General features: G+C 48.9%; 2 pseudogenes; both read right to left on the minus strand.

Annotated features, from left to right (window-relative positions):
- Positions 1-281: 281 nt before the first annotated feature.
- Positions 282-4,691, minus strand: LOC120673974 (annotated as a pseudogene).
- Positions 4,692-10,371: 5,680 nt separating this feature from the next.
- On the minus strand, positions 10,372-17,121 carry LOC120673249 (annotated as a pseudogene).
- Between the last annotated feature and the right edge of the window lie 2,274 nt (positions 17,122-19,395).

The raw sequence follows: 19,395 nt of genomic DNA on the forward strand, positions 1-19,395 counted from the left end.
TGTGGCGGCCCCTGTTGTCCTGTCGAAGCCTCAGCACCAAGTCCCCTTTGTTGAGGTCTCTGCGCTTGATACCTTCACAGGGACTGCTGATAACGCGCAGAGTGTAGGAGCACCACGTCTCGAGCCTCGTCCACTTGGTCCAACGATTTCTCACGGGCTTGCTGGTTCTGCTGCTCTTGATAGGCCTTGAGCCTCGGTGACCCGTACTCCAAGTCTATGGGGAGCATGGCCTCGGCGCCATAGATGAGGAAGAACGGGGTAAAGCCTGTGGCTCTGCTTGGGGTCGCCCTTAGGCTCCAGATAACCGAGGGCAGCTCTGTGAGCCACCTCCGGCCAAACTTGTTCAGCTTGTTGAAGATCCGTGGCTTGAGGCCTTGAAGGATCATGCCATTAGCACGCTCCACTTGCCCATTCGTCTGTGGGTGCGCCACAGCCGACCAGTCCACGCGTATATGGTAGCTGTCGCAGAACGCCAAGAATTTCTTGCCCGTGAACTAGGTGTCGTTGTCGGTGATGATCAAATTTGGGACCCCGAACCTGAAGACAATGTCAGTAAAAAACAGAACAGCTTGCTCGGATATAATCTTGCCGATGGGTCGAGCCTCGATCCACTTGGAGAATTTGTCGATTGCCACCAACAAGTGGGTGTAGCCCCCGGGCGCCTTCTGCAGCGGGCCAACAAGGTCCAATCCCCACACTGCAAACGGCCACGTGATGGGGATGGTCTGCAGAGCGTGGGCCGGGAGGTGCATCTTTCGAGCGTAGAATTGGCAACCTTCGCAGGTCCGCACGACGTCGGTGGCATCGACGACCGTGGTGGGCCAGTAAAAGTGCAACATCCCAAAAATTTACCGAGACAAATCACTCGCTAAAAAGCGTCTTCAAAATATTTTTCGTCATTGAGCTCAAATCATCCCAAATCCTGTTCTATCCGAGATTCTGTTTTTCCCAAAAAAAATTCCCGACGATCCGCTGTCCCGACACCAGTACCAATCTCCGTCCTATCCCCTTTCCCTTTCTCTCGTTTTGCGTGCTCGTCGCTGACCGGCCGAACGCCGCAGCGCGCTCGTGGCCGACCGCCGCTGCGAATCCCGCCGACAGCTCTCTCTCTCTCTCTCTCTCTCTTTCTCTCTCTCTCTCCATTTTTTTCTTTTTCCCTTTTCCTTTTTCTTTTTTTCCTTTTCTCTTTTATTTTTCACCCTCCTTCCCTTTCTTCCTTCTCCCTCCTCCTCCTTCCTCCCACGCGCTGCACGGGCAGAGCAGCCCAGCGCCGGCCATCGCCCCCACCAGCTGGCCACCCCCGGCCCACCCACTTGCGCTACCCTGCTCGCCCGGTCCTCCCCTCTGCGCCACCGTACCCCCTTGCCTACCTCGTTGCGCGCGCTCCCCCGCCGTGGCTCTCGCGCTCGCCCGAGGAGCAGAGCCGGCCACGCACGGCGCCACCTCCATTGGCCGCCGCCCCTCCCACTTGCACCGCCCCTCTGCACGGTCATCACCTCCACGCCGCTACGCGCCACCGTCCAAGGTCGCTTCATGCGCCACCACCGGCCCCCATCGCCATTAAAGCCGTCCTCGGAGCTCACCGGCCGGCCACCGCTCCCCGCCCCTTCCCTGCCTCTCCTCGCCTATAAATAGGCCCTCCACCTCGCCCTCAAGCTCCACGACCACCACCGCCGCCCCTAGCCCCCTCCCCGGCCCTGCAGTGCCGCCGCCACGCGCAACTCCGCCCGCCTCCACCGGCTACCGTCGCCCCGTCTCCTCGCGCCGCCCCCGTCCGAGGTGAGAGGGGGAATCACTTCCCCTCGTCGCCCTCCCCCTTTTCCCCTCCTCCCGGCCGCCGCCATGCCCCGGAGGGCCGCCGCCGAGCGTCGCCAGCGCCCTGCCCCTCCCCTCCTTTGTTTCACGGGAGAGGAACGGGAGGGAGGTTGAAGAAGGCATTTTTGTGCAAAGCCCCATGCCCTTCCTGTTATTCTATTAAGACCCCCCCTCCCGCCTCTCTATTCCTTTTTCAAAGAAGCCCTTCCTATTTTTTTTCTTTTCCAAAAATGAACCCCTCCGCCATACAAACCTAATTACATAAAGGCCCCTGCTCCTTTCTAGAGTGGCCCAACTATTTCTAGAAATTACAACTAAGTCCTTTCCTCTTCTAAAAGTATTTTCCAATAAGCCCCTCTCTTATTCCTTTTAATGAATAAGCCCTCCCACCTTATAAACATAATTTTAAATAGACCCCTGCCCCTTTCCGGAGTAACACAAATATTTTTAGAAATTGTAATCAAGTCCTTCCACCCTAAAAAATAATTACAAATACGCCCTGGATCCTTATTTAGCCCCTAAACCTCTCTTCGGCCTATCATTTCATGCGCCAAAAATTCCCCGTTTGCCCCGAAACTTTACCGCGCCATTTCTAACATAATTCTGGCCATGCCATTAGAGAACCACCCAAAACTATTACTCCCATCTCCACATCTTAATTTCTTTTGATTCGAGCTCGACGATAAAACCTTTATTTCTTTTTCTTTATTGTGTGTTTGTTTGTGTGCGCCGTAGATCACGGTGTGAACGAGGGAGAACCCGTCAACGAGCAGTACCACGAGCAGGTGTGCGAGGACTAGTACCGCAAGCCCCAACCCGAAGGATAGTACCTAGATTAGGACTTTCCGAAAGGCTTTGTGAACGGCAAGTTCAATCTCATCCTTTGATGCATATTTTGTCCCAATTTTTTATAAACACAAACTACTGGCCTGTTTTATAAAACTGCATATGCTTTTACTGCTAAAACATGGTTGGATAGCCACCCCTTGATTTGTTATAACCATTCCTTGACCACCTAGATTGATGTCTACATATGATTTGTTCCGTGTGGATGTTAATCACTACTAGAATTGCTCAGGACCTTATATTCATTCTACTACACATCAAATGTGATTATTTATAAAAGAAAATGTGTGAGTGTGTGGGAAGGGAAAAAGGTGGATTTATTGAAAATAAATGAAAGACGTGTCTCGATGAGATGGATGACATTGCTGTGTCAATTGCCAGAAGGTGTGCTCGTACCGGTGTGGTTGAGTAAGGTTGGGAGATATCCATCTTGTCACCATTAAGGACCGAGTTGATGTGTCATCTCACCTAACTCAACTTATAGTACAACCACTCGACCATTGTGTGTGGCAACGGCTTAGCATAAACCCCACTAGTTAGTCTGTTAGTCATCAGGAGAGCTGGTGAGCAGCGGGTGATCAAGGAGACGGGATAAGATCTTTGTGAATTATACCCCAGTTGGGCCTCGTTGGCAGGTCAACGACCCCTTGGTGGATCCCGTGTTGGCTACTCAGGTCTACCTAAGGTGGGTAATGGCTTCGATGGGATCTGCACCGACACTAAGGTGATCGTGCTGTGGTATCCCGCTTGTGGGTAAAGTGTACACCTCTGCAGAGTTAAAAACTATTCGAATAGCCGTGCTCATGGTATTGAGCGGGTTACGGTCTGGTCACATAACTAGTATTTCTTCTGGAAATGGTTGGGATGGCGTGTGTTGTTTTGGTAAAGTGTCCGGCAGCTGTGCCGTGTGCTACGGCGGATGAGGAGTCCGGTAGCAATTTAAAACTTGGATCCTGTGTGGATCAACCCTACGTGTCAAGATAATTGCTTTGAAAATCTTGTTCTTTCAAATAAACCCGTGCATAAAAATCAGCTTTACCGCAAATTAACCGATAGCCTAATGCTTGATTAATCCTATGCATATACTCTGTTTATACCCCCCCCCTCCGTGGGTGCGGTTGGACTTGCTGAGTATGTTTGTACTCACCCCAATATATGTTGTTGCTTCAGAGGAAGATCCGAACTTCGTGGTTGAAGACATTGAGTAGAGGTTGCGTCCGCACCCAACTCTGCCTGTGGTGTTGGCCCTGTTCAGGATGCTTCCGCTGGCGTGATACTCTGAGCCCGAGCTAGATCCCATGTGGGCCGTGCTTTGGTGTATCACTGTAGCCTTTTTACTTCATGTTATTGTTTGTCTCGAGTGTCCACCTCCTCAGAGGATTGTACGGTGATATACCATCTGATGTAATAAATGTGTATCAGTCTCCTGGGACTGATATTTGTATCACATTTAAGTCACCTCTTATGAGGGGACGCTTCAAAACACCTTGCCGAAACGCATTACCCACGAGGGTGCGTGGTGCGGCGTGGTGACCGCAGATGCCGACGTGGATGTCCCGGATCAGCTCCTTGCCCTCGGGGATCGGGATGCAGCGTTGCAAGATGCCCGAGGGACTGCGCTTGTATAGCTCGTCGTCTATTAGGATGAAGGACTTGTCCCGACTAGCGATGCGCCGCACCTGAGCGCGGTCCGAGGGTAGGACCCCTCAAATCATCCAGTCGAGGTACTGGGTGCACCAGTCTCGCAGAAGCGGGGCCTCGTCGATCTCCATTGCTTCGGCCTTGTCCATAGAGGAGGTCTCGAAGTCAGTGTCCATGGCCTCGGGCTCCTCCGTCGAGGCAGGATTCTTGAAGTCAACAGACGGCTTGGTGAGGTCACGGGAAAAGACGTTTACGGGAACGGTAGTCCGCCCGGACGCAATCTTGGCTAGTTGGTCCGCTTCCTCGTTGTACTTGCGCGCGATGTGGTTGAGCTCGAGCCCGTCGAACTTGTCCTCGAGGCGACGCACTGCGTTGCAGTACGCATCCATTTTCTCGTTGTGGTAGCTTGCCTCTTTCATCACCTGATCGGTGATGAGCTGGGAGTCCCCCCGGACGTCGAGACGCTTGATGTCGAGTTTGATGGCGATGCGGAGACTGCTGAGAAGGGCCTCGTACTCCGCCATGTTGTTGGACACCGGGAAGTGCAAACGCACCACATAGCACATGTGCTCCCTGAGGGGTGAGACAAAAAGCAGACCCGCGCCTGCGCCGGTCTTCATCACCGACCCGTCGAAGTACATGAGCCAGCATTCCGCTTGAATCTGGGGTGGGGGCAGCTGAGTGTCGGTCCACTCGGCTATGAAGTCTGCCAAGATCTGGGATTTCACCGCTTTGCGAGGTGCATAGGTGAGGGTCTTTCCCATCAGCTCCACTGACCACTTGGCTATTCTACCCTCGGCTTCCCTCTTGCGGACTATCTCTCCCATAGGGAAAGACGAGACCACGGTGACGGGATGGGCCTCGAAGTAGTGGCGCAGCTTGCGCTGAGCCAAGACCACCACGTATAGCAGCTTCTGGATCTGCGGATAGCATGTCTTGGTTTCGGACAACACTTCGCTGATGTAGTACACCGGCCTCTGGACAGGCAGAGCGTGTCCCTCCTCTTGTCGTTCCACAACGATAGCCGCGCTGACGACCTGAGTCGTTGCTTCTACGTATAGGTAGAGGGGCTCACCGTCCACTGGTGGTGTTAGGATCGGAGCACTCGTAAGCGATGCTTTGAGCTTGTCGAGAGCCTCCTGGGCCTTGGGGTCCACGAAAAGCGTTCGGACTTCCTTAGGAGCCGATACAGAGGCAAGCCTTTTTCGCCGAGGCACGAGATGAATCGGCTAAGGGACGCCAGGCATCCCATGACCCTCTGTACCCTCTTTAGGTCCTGGATCAGTCCCATCTAAGTGATGGCCGAGACTTTCTCAGGGTTGAGCTCAATGCCCCGCTAGGAGACAATGAAGCCCAAGAGCATGCCTCGAGGGACTCCGAACACGCACTTCTCGGGGTTGAGTTTTACCCCCTTAGCCCTAAGGCAATCAAACGCGATCCTGAGATCGGCTACCAGGTCGTCCGCCTTCCTGGATTTTACGATGATGTCGTCGACATATGCCTCTACGATGCGCCCGATATGGTCTCTAAACACGTGGAGCATGCACCGTTGGTACGTTGCTCCAGCGTTTCTAAGGCCAAAGGGTTCGAAGCTGCCCGCGTGCCGCTGCTTGGAGTCCATGGCCTCCTTGGCCATCCCTTGCAGCTGCGCGGCGAGGGCCTCGTCGAGCGCCAGAGCCTTGGCGTGCTCGATGCACTCGATGTCGCACTCGTAGGCGTGCTCGAACGAGGAGCCGACGGTGATAACACCCTTCGGGCCCGGCATCTTCAGCTTTAGGTAGGTGTAGTTGGGGATGGCCATAACTTGGCGTAGCAAGGATGGCCAAGGATGGCATGGTAGGCTCCCTGAAACCCCACTACCTCGAAGGTGAGCACTTCCTTGCGGAAGTTGGCTGCCGTGCCGAAGCAGACGGGTAGGTCGATCTGGCCGAGGGGTTGGACTCGCTTTCCCGGTGCCACACCGTGGAATGGCGACTTGCTGGGGTGGAGCTTGTCCAGTCCGATCCTCATGAGCTCCAAGGTGTGGGCGTGCATGATGTTGAGGTTGCTGCCTCCGTCCATGAGCACCTTGGAGAAGCGGGTGTTGCCGATGATGGGGTAGACAACGAGTGGATACCGTTCCGGGTGTGGGACGTAGTCGGGGTGGTCCTCGCGGCCGAAGGAAATAGTGTCCTCCGACCAGTCGAGGTAGGATGGCTTGGCCTTGGTGACGGAGAAGACTTCCCGGCGCTCACGCTTGCGCTGCCGAGAGGTCATGTTCGTCGTCGGCCCTCCAAAGATGAAGATGGCGTTCTCCACCGGGGGGAACTCGTCGTCTCCACCTTTGTCGCCAGCATCCTTCTTCTTGTCCTCGTCGCGATTCGTGTCGCGGTTGTAGTACTTCCGGAGCATCTCGCACTGCTCGAGGGTGTGGTTGACCGAGCCCTTGTGGTAAGGCACGGCTTCTTGAGCATGTCGTCAAACAGGCCGCCACCGCCTCGAGGGGGGCCTCAAGGTCCTTTGCGGTCCGGGACAGCGACGAAGGCCTCGTCGGAGTCCTCCACCTGTCCCGGTCTGCGCTGGTTCGGTGGGGCTGGCTTCTTTCCTTTCTTCCCCCGCTTTTGCTTCTTGGCGGGGGCGTTGGTCTTGGCGCTGCTGCCCTCTGCGGGCGCATCTTCCTTGCGCTTGTTCGCCTTGCCATCAAAGATGGCACCAACTGCCTCCTCGCGCGGCGGCGTAGTTGGTGGTGGCATCGAACAGCTCGTTGGTACTGGCGGGATGGCTTCACACAAGCTCGTGCACCAGGTTCCTGCACGTCGTGCCTTTGAGGAAGGCGTTGATGACCTCGACATGGGTGACACTGGGAAGCTCGGTGCATTGCTTGGAGAAGCGCCGCACGTAGTCGCGCAGGGACTCATTGGCTTTCTGCCGACACCCTTTGAGGTCCCAGGAATTCCCAGGGTGCACGTAAGTGCCCTGGAAGTTGCCCATGAAGATCTTGACTAGGTCGGCCCAGTCGTGGATCTGGTCCGCAGGCAAGTGCTCGAGCCACGTTCGTGTGGCGTCAGCGAGGTGAAGGGGGAGGTTGCGGATGATGACCGCGTCGTCCGTCGCACCGCGCAGCTGGCATGCTAGGCGGTAGTCGTTGAGCCAGACTGCGGGATCGGTCTCGCCCGAGTACTTAACGAGGGTGGTGGGCTATCGAAAGCGTGGGGGAAAGGGAGCGGTACGAATCTCCTGGCTGAACACACGGGTGCCCGGAGGCTCCGGTGACTCGCCCCTGTCATGCTCGGGGTTGAAGCGACCACCCTGTCGAGGGGTGTACTTCCTACCATTGATGATGTTATGGGCGTCACTATCGACGGCGTGTCCGCGCGTGTCATGGAGTCGCTCCCTTGCGGAAGTCCTTCCGATGCGGTCATGCATCGAGGGTGCTTTCGCACCGTCCGCTGCTGCTGCCTTTCTCTTCCCTCCTGGTGGAGTGTGCACCGAAGCCTCGCGGTCCTACTGTGCAGTCCCACCGGCCTTTGCCGGTGCCGCTGAACGCATTCGAGATGCGGAGCTCTCAGCCTGCTGCACCGCAGCCTGCTCGATGAGCACCTGTGCCTCGCGGCGCAGGTTGCGACCCAAAGTCGTCGATGGCTCAGGCATTGTTTGGAGTAGGTAGGCCGCAGCGATGAGTTTCTCGCCGGCCGTTTTCAGTTCCGGAGGTTTGTCGACGTTGTCGTCGGCTAGGATCCGCTCCCGGGCAATGCGCCCCGCTGCCTGGGCATGCGCGCCACGCGCGGTGCGCTGCTGCTCGAGTGCAGTGCGCAGCTCCTGTGTCTGCCGACCCTACTCGTCAAGCTTGGCTTGAAGCTCCTTGAGTTGCGCCAGCTGTGCCTGCCGCGCCGCTGAGCTTGACGAAGAAGAAGGGGTCGCGACAGGCACCACCACTTGGTTCGCCTGCGGGTCTGCCCCGCCATTCCCATCATTGCCCGGAGCGTCGTCGATTTGCTCGTCCGCTAGCTTGACCATGAAGCACTCGAGTGGGATCATAATCCCCCTCACTGGAGTCCTCGGAGCAGGTGAGGCAGTACGCCGCCGCGAGCTGGAACGAGCGCAAAGCATCGAGGTCACGGACCCCGGAGTAGTCCTCGGGCTCCTCGACCGTGAATTTGTCCATGAAGAAGTTGATGTCGTCGGCGATCGAGCCCGCTGTCTCGTGGTAGGAGTCGTCAGGAGATGACGCGATGAGGTTGCGGATTGAGAGGAGGTGATGACCCGGCAGATCCTCGTACTCGGTGAAGTTGGTGCTGGATGAAGAGGCGTAGGTGGCAGCATTGCGCATCCCGAAGGGAAAGGACGACGGTGCAGTCGCACCCTCCCTAGGAGACACTGGGGCTGCAGTCGAAGGTGGTGTCGGCGCCGGAGCACGTGATGACGAGGTGGTGGCTCCGTAGGCCGCGACACTGAGCTGCGACATGCCAACCTCAACCTACGTGGGGGAGCTAAGGCGTGTCGCCCTGCGCCGCTCCATGCGCGCTTGTCGCGAGCACTGGCCCAAGCGCCTGTTGCGCCGGGCTGGTGAAGTCGGAGTGTCGGGGTTGTGTCTGGGCGAGAGGAGCTCCATGAGGTAACCGTTGCCGGTTGCCCTGAACTCAAGACTCCCGAACCAAATCTCGTATCCCGCTGGGAGCGAATCCGAGGTGCCCATGGGAAATGGGTTGGATCTGCTCGCCATCCCTGGAGATCAAATGGGAACAAAAGAGAAATGTCACGCAGCGGCCCCTACCTGGCGCGACAAATGTCGGTGTCCTGACCCGGTGGCCCGGCACCAACTAGTGATGATGCTGCGTGTTCCTCATCCTAGATGGTTGATGCTGGAGGCAACACAGTCACGCACGGGTTTATCCTGGTTCCGGCCGCGGGACCGTACGTCCAGCAAAGGGGTGTGCAAGAGCACTGTACTGTCTTGCACCGGGGGTGCCTGTAGTAGGGGGTACAAGCGAGGCGAGAGAGGGAGGGAAGCTCCCAAGTCTCTGCTAGAGGAGTTGATTGAGGCGAGTGCCAATATCGGGGCTCAGAAGAGCGTATGTGCTCTGTGAGTGGTGCTGAGTGTAGTGTTCTGCCCCGATGAACGTCGATCGAAAGACAGAACCCGCCTCCCCCTTTTATAGACACAAGGAGGAGCGGTGTACATGTACGAGAGAAAGGAGAAGTTGTCGTTCTTCCCCGAATAGGGGGGCGTACAGTGGCAGAATACTGTAGAAAGTACATTGTGCCGCACTGAGAGTGAGGCGCCGGCGTGCAGTCGTCCTGGGTGTCGTCCTTGGTCCTGCGGAGAACGCGCCGGTGTCCTGGCAGCTCCAGCGGGAGGCATGGTGGTTGCTGTAGAGGGTACTGTCCTCTGCGCTCGCCGTGGCAATGTTTCGAGGGTCCTGCAGGCGGGGATCTTGATCTGGTCAAGGTCCGGACCGCGCCCGAGGGTCGCGCCCACGCCGTTCGAGGGTTCCTGCGGAGGGAAAAGCATGAGGGAAGTACAGGGAGTTGGCAGCACAGTGGTTGGAACAGTGCCGAGCACGTCTCGCACAGCATCGCAAGTTCCCACTATGGCACCGCAACGTCTGGAATGGTAGAGCAGTGCCCGGAGTTGGCAGACGGAACTCCGGTCACAGCCACTGTGGGGAATGACGGCCCGACGTCGTCTGACCCGGACGCTGTGGAGGAGTGGTTGGCATTTAATGCCTCCGTACTACGGGCGGGCGAGCGGATGGACCGTTTGTCCTTTCCGTCAAGAGGTGGCCTCGAGCGAGGCGAAGTTCATCTTCTCTCTCGAGGGTAGGCTCACCACCCTCGAGCGAGGCGGAGATGCGGGACACCTTCGAGGGTCTCGGCGGGAAGCCCTCGAGCGAGACGGAGATTGCCTCGCGGGTTCGAGGGGGGTGCGGACGGGCCACACTGTGTACTTGAACCGTGGATTGGACTTATTTGACTCCTTTCCTTTCCTTTGGATTGGAGTGCGGCTGTAGGCTTTCGTGGGCCCGATCGCCTAACATATGTTTTGTGTTTTAAGGGTGATTTAGTCCTCTGGTTAGATGCCCCTAATCATGGTACCTGACATGTTCGTTACAGATACAACTTGACCTGGAGGTCAACACTAACAAGTGTGCAGTGAAAACTTAATAAAGACAGCGTGATCACGATTCACAACAATAAGATAGATGCCGACAAGAAAACATGGGCAGAGACCATTTGTAAAGTAGTAGTAGGTCTTTAAGAGATCCAAAGCTTGTGCAACGCATGCAGTTGGCCCAGAGAGGAAGACTTGAGCGACAGACGGTACATCTCTTTCAGCTTTGCAGCTTCTCTGTTGCTAGTGCTGGACTGAGCGACAGGAGCTACTCTGCCTGTGCTGCTAGGTAGCGATGCAGCCAGCATCCTCTTCAGCAGGCTCTGCAGCTGGCTCCAGAACTTTGGCTTTATGTCCAGATCCACATCGTTGGAGTAGTCTTCATTTGCTTCGACCACCTGCCGCCCTTCCAACAAGTGACCCAGTGCAGTTTCAAGCATCTGTAAGAAAGAGGCACAAATTATGGAATAAATTCAAAAGGAACATTTACTTCTGGATTGCACATATAAGATGAGGAGAACAAAGGTGCAGATAAAGGGTGAACTCAAGGCGAGAGACCTTAGCTAATTTCTACCTAGTACCTACAGGTAATTACAAAGAACTATGATGAGGCAGTGTAATAGATTCTAGCTAGTGTGCGCTGGCCGTAGAGATTCGTATACCGCCAAAAAACAGCTTTCCAGAGTTTGCCCTCCAAGAAACTGTTACTCCTTGGAAGAAACAAAATCCAGTTACTTATCAAAATTTCCTACCACTACAACCTTAATGCTCTCATATCGAATATAAAGCATAGCAGCTATGATTCTTCTAAGCATACCATGAACTAGCACACTGAACAAGGCCTTTGAATAGGTAATGCCCTTTTCAAAATGCCATACAGAAGAGTGATTGAACTTAATTCTAGAACACTACCAAACTTAATTCTAGCACACTGAAAAGCTGGAGATAAGTAGCAAGACCTGGGGGGAAACATACCGAAGTTGAGTGGAAGGAATTAGAGATATTAATGGAAAGGGCAGACTGCGCCATAAGGATATTAAGAAACATAGTAGGATGTGTCTTCGGACCATAAAATTCTAAAGCCTTCTGCCAGTTCTTCTCGGCTCGGGAACAATACCACTTGCTTTTCTGACGATATTTATCGTCATTTACTCATTTTTCTGTTTAACATCCTTGTCAACTAAGTCCAGAGATCTTAAGCACAGATCCCTCCGATAACAAGCGAGCTGAAAATGACCAAAAGGAGCTTCCTGTTTGAGATGCTCACCAAGGGATTCATAAGTAGACAATGCCTCCCGAAAAGCATCACTTGCTGAAATCTCTAGAACTGTTCTGTTAGATGAGTCATCAATGAGTCCACCTTCATAACTGTCAGCTAAGAAGCTTTCCCTTGCCAAAAGCATTCCAAGTCTCAGGTAGGTATGGGCATACTGTGTATAAACCTCATGGTACAGTACTTTATCGACCTCAGTATTGACATACTTCAGTTGCCTCTTAGCTGCTGAATAGTAGTTTATTGCTTGAAAATATTCTGACTTGGCTGACTTAAATGATTGCATATATGTGCCTTCAGGAAGATCAAACTTCTGAAATTCATCAATCCTGGACACACATTCCTCTGCTAATGCTCTCCTACCATGACCTAAGTTACAGTTGATCAATATAACATTTGTGTGATCATAGACCTCCTGAAATGCTCTAATAGCATCTGCAAAAGCAATCTCAGCACTACTCAGATTTCTACTCTCAAGTCTACAGCGGCCCAGTTCATTAAATGCCCAACCTCTCTTCTTATGAACAGTGGAAATTTCTGCTGAATGCACAGGATATGCGAACAATGCTCCCTTGGCCGCACCATAACAGTGAATAGCAGAAGACAAGTTGTACTCAATATCTCCTGGTTTGGGACCACCCAGGAACTTGAAGATGCCGCCATCCCTCACAGTAGGAATACTTGTGTGAGATTTATCAGGAACACCATCCATATTTCTAGACTGATTTTCCCTGGCATGATTGTGGTGGTCAACATCATCATTTGATACTGAGTTGTTTGCATTACACGTATCTTTCACACTATGCTGCTGCTTTTCAGAACCTTGAATAGCTTCCTGTGCCTTAGGGTTCCTGCCAAGTGATTTTTTATTTTTCTTTCGACCATAGATTGTGGAGGCCTCAGGACTACTGCTGCTTGCACTGCTGCCACTACTTGCCCTGTCACTTTGGCAGCTACAGTTTATCAAAGAGCATGTGCCACAGTTCTGCTTATCCTTTCCCAGTTTTCTCTTAAGACGTTTGACTTCCAAGGCTACTTCATTCGACATTCTAACTTCACCACGAGACTTTTGTTCTGGTACCACCTTTGCTCGATGACCACTCAATCTATGATATTCTGCATAGACATCACCAACAAGCATCCATGCCTTTGCCCAAAATAAATAATTGGGTGGCAACCGTTGGGAAGTAACTTCATAGCTGAAGCATTTGGTATTCTTACAATAGCCTGCCTCATCCAGTACAAGTTTGGTTTTTAGACCAACATCTTCCTGGCCCAATGAACAGGTCATGGATGAGATGAACTCATCACCATCAAGATGTCCAGGCATAGACCCATAAACCAAACAAGCTAATTCAACAACTTTAAGGGTGCGCTGAAGCTGCCCATCATTCTTGTATGCCTCTCCAAGTGCCAAATAAGATTCCCCAAGCAAGAGAACAAGTTTCCACAACTTATGATCCATTTTCGATTTTGGCAGCCACTCCCTACACAGACTTCAATACAATCAACATCACCACATCGGCATAAAGAGAAGTCGACTGACCTCTCCCAAATGGTATCTGCACTGTCGTTGCAACCATCCTAATTGTTCTGCAATTGGCGATTCCATCTAAGGGATTTGATAGCTTGAGATATGTGGTGTATGGCAGCCAATTTAGAGGAGATCGCATCACCAATTGTTTTTGATATTCCCGTCTGACACATTACCAAGCTATCCACAGAAATGTCTTCTTTTGCAATGGAAGATGAAGAACCATCATCAACATGGCTTGGTTCCACTAAACTATCAGTTGTACCAGAAGACAGCAATGGTGAGCATTCCAACATATCGTCTAGCGCTGCTGGCTCATTCTTGCCAATATCTGGCAATACATTTTGTTTTGATGGTAAATTCTCGAGTCTCAACTCTGGAGAATCATCATCCAGATCAGTAAGGGTGACTTCAGATTCAATCATAAACGATTCAGATGTCAATTCCAACTCCTCATAGCATTTCAGGATGAGCCTGGCAACTGTTCATGAGCACATGCCCGGACAACCTAGAAGATAAAAAAGAAAATAAATATTGCAACTCTACTGTTACACTAATACAGTAAAAAGATTACAAAATGACATGATAAATAGAATACCAGGTGATCCTGCTCACTGAGAAAGTCCAAACATTTTCTGAAGAACTGTGCACATCTTGCTTTATTACTAGGCACCTGAAAAACATATATAAAGAATTGCCAAACATTTTGCATTATTAATAGTCAACAGCGAAGTAAGGAAGCAAAGTATGAAAGATAATACTCCAGTACCTTAGATAAGGACATCCTGTGAGCAACACGATAAAGGAGTGTACCCAAAGACAACAATGACTCCTTTCTCCCCTTGTTTATAAAGGATGGCATAGGACCACATGGAGATCTATGATCACCAGCTGTATGTTTTTCAGGCAAGATAGACAGATCATATAAATGTATGACATCTTCTTCAGCACCTTTGTACAGCTGAAAAACCAAAGGTTCAGTATAATGAATGAGAACATGCAAGATCGCCATTGCTCCTAAGACGAGATATTTAGGCAATACAATCAATCAAGGGGATTTAATATAACATGTTCACAGAAGTTGCCACAGCTAGCAAAAAAAAAAGGCCGGGGGGGGGGGGGGGGGCATACCCAATATGCACCAGGGTCTTGCTTACAGTTAGCCAGAAGGAACCTCAGGACAGCAAGGCCATTTTGCTGGACAACTTGTGGATGAAATGCAGGTGTGCCATCATCTGAGACACCCTTAAGTAGAAATATATCATCATTCTTTAAAAGTTCATAACCTTGAACAACACCATTCTGATGATAACATATGGCCAATTCTGGAACACTTGCCATCACATTGTCAAGCCAAGCTTCAAGCCAGTTCAGTGGAGTAACCTATAAAAATACAATTTGTTAATAGGGATGAAAAAAATGTGTAGTCATAGTCATCAGTAACGAAAGAATACCTGTCTAGAGACATCCCATAGGTGCAAGCTGACTGCAACATATTTCTCATTACTAAATATGAGCAAGTCACTACCCAAAAGCATATGGAAATTGTGGAATTCCCAAAAGCAAACCTTCCGAAATCCATTGTTTCCCACTTTCTTGCTCTTCTCAGATTCTTGCATCTCACAGCTGGTTTTTTCTCCAACACGAGCGGTCTTTTTTATAGGATCAGATCCTTTTGTTTTTTGCTTATTTTTCCTTGCTCCTAAGTACAGGCTTTCATGAGTACCATGCGGAGCTTTTCTACTTTTACTATCATTCTGGTCCAGATATGGTGATGTGCTAAAACTAGATGATGGTGGCGAATCAAAAGAACCCTCCCTACAGCCAAAGGGTCCACGTAAGACTGCTGAGGCTGTTTGCTTCTCCTGTGAAGGTTGATGACTTGGGGGGCAATCACAAGCTTCTGCTCGCACGGAGTGCATCACGAAATTCAGAAAAATCGATGGATCAGATCCTTTAGGCTGGTTGTTTTGTCTTCTAAATATCTTTTCACCTTCATCAACATCAGGCCTACAACACAATTATTCAGCATGATGATTATTTAGCATTGCATTTGTACTATGTTCCACATGATGGTTATAGTGCAACCAACTACTTACCCTGTGTTAAGAATGAGTGTATCTCCTATACGATTCACAGCAATGGACACCTGGGCCTTGGAGTATGGTATTTTGAAAATCTGCTTCAGAATATCAGCAGGGGCAATCACATCTATCTCATTACCATATTCCGCTAAACCTGACACAGCTAGTGCTTCACACTTCTTTGATAAGTTCTGGTCGACAAGTCCACTGTCATACCGTAACCCTGAACAGTATTAACAGAGTTATAAAGATACAAACAACAACAACAACAACAACAACAACATAGCCTTTTGTCCCAAGCAAGTTGGGGTAGGCTAGAGATGAAAACCAAAGAAACAAAGGTCATGGTTCAGGCACGCTGATAACTAGTCTCCAAGCGCTCCTATCCAAAGCTACCTCTTTCGAGATATTCCAACAGAGTTATAAAGATAACAATAATAAATGAACTGTCACACATACGTGTATATAATGCATCAGTACTGGACAGCTCGAACAGGATGTTGACCACATGCCAGTATTTTTTTTTCTCTTTCCTTTAATCAGATTATAATTATCAAGCGTCAAGTGGGATCACCTTCAGTATTCTTTGCATCATTTGGAAAAACCTTCTCCGGGATGTTTGGAATCATAGGGAGAGTGTTGAGATCAGTCTCCAATGGCAGCATTTGATATCTTGGAGCTCCAGTCCTGCATGTTTTGTTACAGCACGGCCATAATTAAACAGTAATTCTCTTCTTGACCCAATAGCATGGTAATCTCACAAAACAACTTCTACTACTCACATATGGCAACATTGCCAAGCACAGCCGGATCTGTTGTTACCACATTCTATAACTTGGTTACCTTATACATTTCACCGCAAGAAACTAACAGGCAAATTAAATAATCACCCAACCAGACAAATTAAGGTAATCATCTACTCAATTTTTCTATTGTTCAACCCTGCAATTGTGTCTAAGCTATAAAATGCCATATGTTACTATCAGCAGTAGGTTGCATCCATCCATCAGACCAATCCTAGCTAACATCAGCAGGTGTTGCTATTTTTTAAAAAGAAATACCCCAAGGGAAACCCCTGAAGTTTAAGGTGCCGCACCCAGGGGTCGAACCTTGGGCGGGAGCCTCCCTGCCAGTGGCCTTTGCCACTGCGCCAAGAGCTCCTTGGCTCAGGTGATTGCTATTCATTTCACCAAAACAATTCTATCACCATTTCCTATCATGAAAATTTACGAACTGAATAAGCAATTGGTAACTTATCCTCAGCTCTAAACTGATGCCTATCTCAAAGGGTTCTCCCTACCAAATCATAAAAAACAAATAATTCTAATTGCAGAGCATGGAGGGACGCCACCGCGTTCTATCTCAAATTCTCAGTTTCAATCCTTACGAAACCCCTACATTACATCGAGACGCTTTAAACCCTAAGCATCAGCTGCTCGCGATTTAAAACAGGCCATTGGAGTCGATCAGGAGCCACATCCAGCACTAGCTAAATGCAAGGCGCATGACATAAGCATGCGCGCGGAGGCGAGAGTAGGGAGAGACGGGCATACGGGGACGGGTAGGGCAGGAGGGCTGGGAGGGAGGCGGAGGAGTCAGTAGGGACGGGGAGGGAGCCCACGCGGAGGTAGCGCGCCGGCGGCGGCGCGGCAACCTCCAGCCGACCCACGCACTGCAGCTCCCCCGGCGCGTCCATCCCTGACCGCCGTCTTCCGCGGCGCTCTAGCACTTCGATCGCCGGAGTTTTCTCCGAGCGAGTTGTTTGCTTTGGTAGTCTGCTTGGCGATTTGATGGGTTCGAGAAGGCTCTCGGAGAATGGAAGTAATTGCATATGGTCCTGAACTGAACTAGTTGCAACTGCACGCGAATCAATTACAATTCAAATAGACTAGATTATAAATAAACATGAATTGGTTGCAACTCGACCTACTTTCAACTCGATACCATTCTCGTTGCAATAAGAATTGTTATAGTTATAACTGAGAGGGTGGGTGCATTGCCTATATAAAATACACGTAAATGCACTTTAACAAAACACATCATATAAAAATTTATATATTATATCATATGTATTTTATATAATATAGATCTTTTCTAGTTTGCTCGTCAAATGCTAATTCTAAAAGTCTCAGACCATTAACTCAACACAAGGTCATTTAGCTTCCAATTAGAACTCTGATTGACGGAGAATGAGCTCTAGCTCGGTTGGCAAGCTCACCGGGTGCCCGAGCGAGCCTGCTCGAGCTTGTGGTGCTCACCCTGAAACACCCGTTGCCTACGGAGCTATTCAGTGATCTCAAGATGGACGCGATTTAAATCTTAGTGTAGTTATAGATTTATTTGTACATGTGTGGTTTGAGTGAGACGTGCATGTGGTGGATGGGTGTGCGTGTATGAACATATACTATAGTTGTGAGAGGCTTAAAAAAAACTTTAATTGACGGATCAAGGAATTATTCTGAAGAGATACAGATTGTAGATGTTTTTTCTTGAAGATGTACAGGAGTATAATGTTTGTATGCAAGTCCTTCCAAAGATATTCCTCATAACAAACTTAAACAGCCTGAAAAAATATATAAAACTACAACTATTGTACCTGAACAACTGAGTTAGGTCAATTTAAAATATAGAAAATTCATCATGTTAACCTATCTCGGCAATTCAAAGCTAAGGATGTCCCTTAATAAAAAAATCACAAAAAAATTGCCTAAGAAAACAAAAATACTAAGATGAAGCAAATAGCATTTGCCAGGTCTAAAAAAGGTAGTAAGAGCTTGAGTTTGTGGGACAAGATATGGTCATATGGAACTAAAAAATGTGGCAATCTCAGAATTACGATATCAAACTGAACAACAGATTAAGAAATCACTACCAAACTAGAGCTTAAAGAAATTGATTATGGTATTCCGATGCTACAAAACTCACAGCAAATGATGTTCACCTAAAATATGAAAACATTGATTTTACTATATTTGACGTAGGATGCCAGTCATAAATAATTTGGATCATTAGGTCAACACAACAAATTAATAAAATAAACTAGATAGATTTAATTAATTTGAGAGAAATAAACTAGAATCTTACTATTACTAATTGGAGGCTCCTTTGGAGCCTCCACATGAAGCCATCTAGAATCATAGGTGGACACTCTGAAAAAATAGAGAAATTTTATAAATTCTCACAAAAATCAGAAACATCCAGTCATCAATCCAACAACTCTAATTATAATAACTCTTATCTTTTCTAATAAATTACCTACCTCGGTCATTATGAAAATAGACTAAAGTAACCCCCTAAACATGTATCTAAATTACGCACCTCTGCCATTATAAAAAAATCTAAAGTAACCCTCTAATTTTTGTGTAAAGGTGACATTACAAAAATAATACAAATACTCCCCTTATCCAATTAAGTTATTATTGTTGCAAGTTAAATTACTCATAAATTTGAATCTAAATTATATAATTATAATAATATATTAAAGTGCACTAATATAAAGTTCTAAATTACTACTTCTATCATTATTAATATATTATTTATATTATTATTTATATAAAATACTACCCACGATATATGTCACCATATATTCATGTACGATAGAAAAGATAAAAATATCAATTCACAAACAAATAGTTCATCTAAACATATATTGAATACATATGGAGGTGTGATGCAAAATGAAATTTATTGTAACTAGATAATAATAAATATATATTTTAGAAAATGTGTTAAAATATTTAATAGATGAAAAGAGCGTGAGATAGATAATTATAATTATTGACATCATTCTAATATTATTGAGCACGGGTTGATAGACTAGTGATATTCTAACCGATCAGCTGACCCAGAAAACACAATTGCTTACCCATCTGCAAGCATTTGTTATACTTTATATGACATCAATCAAACTGAGAACTCACTAAAGCTCTACAAAGCAAGATTGGATACTGGAGTTCAGGAACTTCAACAAGATATGCTGCTTAATGGCCGTCAAATGAGCAAAACTCAATTAGTTAGTTCTTTATGTTAAGTCTCAAATTTATCACAAGCACTCGTATTATTTTATACAACTATTTATCAAGTGATAGTTGACGTGCATGTCAGTTGTGAA

The sequence above is a fragment of the Panicum virgatum genome, chromosome 5N, assembly GCF_016808335.1.
Source record: "Panicum virgatum strain AP13 chromosome 5N, P.virgatum_v5, whole genome shotgun sequence".
Lineage (NCBI taxonomy): Eukaryota > Viridiplantae > Streptophyta > Magnoliopsida > Poales > Poaceae > Panicum > Panicum virgatum.